Genomic DNA, 6,116 nt, shown 5'->3' with positions numbered 1-6,116 from the left:
GCAAATGAGCAACTCGGACTCCACTAAAAACTGGGAGCATGGACCTATTGCACAGGTAGGGTAAGCATTGCAAATACTTGGTGAAATTGATCATTATCATACAAAGAATTATTTTATCGTCGTGTATGATATTTAAAGGCGAAGTTTCGTGTGAATAACCACTGATTATCAAATAAATTGATAAAATGGAAAATCTGTTTCTCTGTAGAAACTAACAGCGGGTGAAATAAACACCAACGTGGCGTTGAGTCACCCAGTATCTTTCTTTGTGAAAATGTTTCAAAAGGATATTTATTTGAAATGTGTACAGAACGTTTCGGTACTTGGCGTAAACTAAATCTTGGCAAACCGTCATCTCCGTCTAAAATCCATATTGTGTATGTTTAAATTAATCTTACTTTTGACGGCGTAGTAAACATACAGTTTCTTTTAAGTGTATATTAATTTAAATAAGTCAGATCATTCCTTAAGAAAATTTAAAAGTGATAGTTTTTATCCTGAAAATTTAACATTTCAATAATCAAATATATGTATGATTTCAGTGGAGCAGTTGTTTCACGTGGTACACATTATTTATTTTAATAAGTGGCGAACAAAAAATTGTTACAGAAGAAATAAGGCTAAAATTTTATCTAAGAATGACTGTCTGTGACAGATGCTTAAATTAAAAACTCTTTAGCATATCTTCTTCGGACCTAAGACAGTAGTTGTTGAACACAGACAAAAGAACCATTAAATAACTAACTGACAAAAAGTGACTTCAAATGGCACTTTGGCACAGCAACTGTGGTCCAAAGGCATTCTAGCTAGCATTGTCGATTGATTTAAATCAAAACCCCACAAAAATCGTGTAAAGACTCATAATACTAAAACTGGAAATCACATGAAAGCAGTCCACCGCTTTATAGTATCTACAAAGAAAAAATACCAAAACCAAAACAGAAAAAAAACAAACAAACAAACAAAATAGCAACAACAAAACAAAAGAAAGAATACACAAAACCATGTCTATAGAAAACATTGCTGTCAGAAATTAATCTAAAAGCCAAAAAAAAAACTTTTTTGTTGAAAAATTAATTTAGTGTTTCCTTATAGGGTTTGTTGGATAAAATGGTAATTTTGACAGGTCTTCGCCAAAAAAGCATGTTCCTGGACCATTATGACGATTTGTCATAAGGGGTTATTCTGTTAATAATTCAGCACGTATTCAAAGAAGTTTGGCTATTTATTCCTTGAACAGTTTTACATTGAAAATCAGACAATAAAAACAATGACATCTTTACTGTTGTCAGCCATGATCTATCAAAAACCTATAATAATTATAGATCTTAACTTCTATTAAAATAGATACTGAAATAGATTTGAAGTGGATCGTATAGCATTTCTAGATACAAGTGCTCTTCAAAATGTTCCTTCAATTCTCAAGTCAAATTCAATGCTAAATTGGAACTGTAAATGCAGCCACTGTATGTGGGTGTTACTTCTCTGCAGTTTTTAAAGGACATGAGAAAGCAGTGTGCTGTCCTAAGAAAAATAGTTACCCAAATTCAGAATCTACATGTAAACACCTAAGAGTTGCTTGCAATAACATCGTGTTTATTTGAACAATACAGTAGGTCTGTATTTAAAGGGAAGTCTTCCTCGCGTTTCAACTTGCAATAAAAACACTTTTTCGTTATCGGCACTTCGAGCTTAAATGACCTCCAATTGCTTATCTTTTTCGCAGTGACTAGGATTTTACTCGGAAAATCTTAAAAAACAAATAATGACGAAAAATCTGATTTCTCGAAAAACGAACTTCCTGAGTCGATCCGACTACGAGAGCGACCACTTAATTTGACCACAAAGCACCAAGTAAAGCTATATAATTTTGAATAGAGTTTTGTATAATTGTTATTCGATGACGATTGCTATTACTTAGAATTTATTATAGATGAAGAACATATTGGATCGCCGACAGTGTCATGGAGGAGAATAAATGAAGTAGCTGCATGGTTGATCGGTCGTGTTAAGAACTCTTTCCCAGAGTAACAATCCATGTTTGTCTTCCAAGTTACTGCTTGTGTTAATGTTACTTCGACCAGTAATCGTAGTAAACACTTATCTCGTTTTTCCAAAAGCTTAATATGGAACTTTCAAGTCGTATTATCAAACAGTAGGGTGTTATTTCAAAACCAATCGAGAATTGTCAGCTGAATAGGACCAAGTAACATGTAAGAATATGTAAATAGACCAAGACACAAAGACTTCAATAAATAATTTATCTTTCTCTCTAGACAAGACACTAAACATATTGTTCTCTATCTTTGACTTAATCGAAGATTCTGACCTATTGGATTCCACCATCAGACTGCTTTACCTAATAAATATTATGTAATGGTGAAGCACAAGAATATTTTTCGATTTTCAATATCAAATATTTGTACTGTAAAACCACAGGCACTTGCGGCAAGGATTATTTCGACCAACCTTTTTTCTCAAAAACCAATATCACCGCCCGATTCGTTAATTTGATTAAAATTTTGCCGGTTTTGGGGCCAATTCATTGAAAATGTCACAAAAGATAGCTTGATACCACCATCTCATAAAAATCGAATCGTAGAGTAGTTCCTTCACTTCTAAGTGCCTGTGTGTAACAGCATAGTAAACACAACAAAAATTGATATTAGGTTAAGTGAAAATAGTTTTAGTATGAGAAACCATAGGAACTTGACGATTTTCTTTTGATACGCAAAATGTCCCCCTCTCCTGATGTCTACCGTTAGGTTGGTTGTAGTTTTAATATTAGTGAAGAATTCGGTATATTGGGCAAAGAAGTCAACTGACTACAACACTGAAAAAAAATACAAGTCAAGCGCACCCATGAAGAGAAATTTAAGTGGCTGTTACTTATTATACACTAGTATATACATTGTCAAATTAGCCATTTCAATGTTATAAATAGATACAGTAATACCATTAGAAAGCTTTTGCATCAATAAAAAGGTCACAGAGCACTTACATGCATTACATACCCACAATACCTACCTGTGAAAGATATTGGTGATGATAAAGTGGAAGATGAACAACAACATTTTTTTATTGTCCAAAATACAGCCCAATAAGTGATTATTTTCACTAGTCTTCCTGATAAGCACCTAAATAAAATATATCTTAAGAGGTGTCAGTCAACTATCTCTTAAACCCTAAAAACACCAGTCCAACCCAAGATTAACAGAACACCTGTCTGCACTAAAATATCAAATCTACTCGGGGAGACTCCCATTAAAACAATTTAACTAACAATTACATAATAATTTCAAGTGTTGATAATATATTCAGCTTCAATAACCTTTCATACCAAGAAACAGATATACATGTAGTGTATTGGATAACCTAATATGGTTATCTTAATTGAAAGTAATGTACTATGCTGTATCCAATAAATAATTCTAATTCTACAAGGGTTGAGAGGGAGTTTTAAGTAGCACTCCAGGTAAGAATCATACAAAATGTGATTCATGGTCGGAAAGCCTACATATTTTTATTTATATTTTGTTTAAAATTTTATAATTAACAGAAATTAACATATGGCTTTTCATATAAACCATGTTTTTAGGAGATAAAAATTATAAAGAATGTACTGTAGAATTCAAAATTCAGGGAGATAACTTTGTAAATGACACTAAAATATAATAGAAACTATTGGATTTTCAATGTGGATTATCTCCTATGAGCACACAGATTGGAATAAATGATAATACATTTCATCATATAGATCCACAAAACAACTTAATAACAAAATAAAATGTATAGCCTTTTTGGGGTGTATCACATATTACAAAATTTGCATGATTCTTCCAAAGACTGCTACTTGAAAAGGGGGAGTTCCAGACTAACAATTGCCCATTTTTGCCAAAATTTTGCATGATATTAACATTTTTTCCAACAAAAAGGGGATTTTGATCCTCTGAACCCACTGGATCTGCCACATTCAACATATTTGATCAATAAGACTTTGAATAGGCATTATAATTAATATTTCAGTTGTTAATTGTTTATTATTACATATCAATTAATCATTTCATTAAAATTATGACACAGTTTTAAAGATCAAATGGCAGTGAATTGTAACAAACAACATTTAAAATATTATAGAATTAAAAAAGAAATACAAACAATTTTGGTTTTATGACATCTAACAACAGCTGACACTTAGTAACGTAAAAATATTTCCAACTGATGCCATAGCAATGATTGAAAACATGATTGCTGTTAAAATACATTAATCATAATCATGATTGGCAAAATGATTACTCTTAATACATTGCAATTGCAAGTGGATGTATTTTATATGAACTGAACGTTTATTGTCATTGCATATCATTATAACTATATCTGTGAACCATTATTGACTTATATAAAGATAGGAGACCAGAAATACTGCAATACAAGTAAGAAAGTGACCAAATTAATCCTTTTTGTTTCTCATCCTTTATAGTTGATGTGGCCAAAGGGAACTAGATATACTTTGAGCAATCTCACAAACTATTGCCCCGACATCAAATGAGATCACTAACCCTGGGTGTTCAACCATTTACATTTGTAGTTAATATTCCCTTAAAGTTACTTAACATTAATTATCTTCATTCATACTCAACAACATATAAAATCTAATCCATGTAAAATATTTCTTTTAAATAAATTGAGTTTTTATTTTTGGTAAAATTGTTTAGTTGGGTTATCCCCCTTTGCAGGTATGGGGCAATAGTTATCTCTCTCAAAACACATTTAAATTATGATGTCTACTATATTAACAACTTTTATGAAATCCATTGAGCTAATTACATAGAATTTCCCATATATCTGTGGTCAGATGAATGGAAGAATAAACAGACTACAAGACTGACAGAGCGATTCCTATATACACTTCCATCAGCATGAAATTTAATTTCTTCACTCCACACTATGGAGGAAAATGGTGCCTAAACTGCAGCTTCAATGTCTATATATACACATATTTAAATCACTAACTACACAATGATTGGTTGATTTCATTCCACCTCCACCATGTAGAGTAGCAGAAGTTAAGAATCATGCCGATGTAAGTGTATACTGAACCTTTGTGTGAGCATATAAAAAAAGACTGATTGACTGATTGATTGCTGGGTTATAAAAAAAAAAGGAAATAAACTGAGCTGATATCATCAAGGTGTGTGCTTTAAGTTGGAAAAAAGGACATATTTAGCTACTTTTAGTAAATTTTACAAGATGTTCAATGAATGAGATTTGACTGATAAAATGCATTAAAATCAAGTTTTACGTAGCACTCCAGCTAAGAATCATGCAAAATGTGATCCTACATGTTTTTATTTTTGATATTTTGTTCAAAATGCTTTAGTAAACAGAAATTAACATTTGGTTTTTCATATAACCCATGCTCATAGGAGAAAAAAATTATATAAAATGCACTGTACATTTCAAGATTAAGGGAGATAACTCTGTAAATGACACTCAAATACAATAGAATCTACTGGATTTTCAATGTTGATTATCTCCTAAGAGCAGGCAGATATGAATGAATAATTACACATTTTAAAATATAAACCCATAAATCAACTTAATATCAAAAATAAAAATATGTAGCCTTTTTGAGGTAAATCACATTTTACAGATTTTGCATGATTCTTACCAAGACTGCTACTTAATTAATGAACTCAAGACTTCCTAAAATCATATCTTCAATTATGAATTTTAAGAAATAAAAAAAAAAAAAAAAAATTACTGGAAATCATGATTTTGATTACTATATTAAACATATAAATGATTTATCATAAAAATCATTAAAAGCACACAATTACACAAGTAAGGCAATTGTAAATGTACCATATATTCAAAAAGCAATTACTTTTCTTTTTTCCTGAAAATGACATTAATATGAAAATGGTACTGCTATGAGATGGAGAACTAATTAAATGCATTAAACGTTTTGAAATGCCTTTTAAATTTCCAAGTTAATGGACCCGAAAGCACTAATGAGAAAAACAAAAACAAAAAATCAGTTAGCATTGCCATCAGTAATCAGTGAGAAACATTTAAACCTAAATTATTTGTATATTTTAAAGATAACTATATTG

The sequence above is a fragment of the Perna viridis genome, chromosome 7 (genome assembly GCF_037379345.1).
Source record: "Perna viridis isolate PV_CMFRI_1.1 ecotype Kerala chromosome 7, ASM3737934v1, whole genome shotgun sequence".
Taxonomy (NCBI): Eukaryota; Metazoa; Mollusca; class Bivalvia; order Mytilida; family Mytilidae; genus Perna; species Perna viridis.
The sequence above is the reverse complement of the archived record's forward strand: the minus strand, read 5'-3'. Positions refer to the sequence as shown.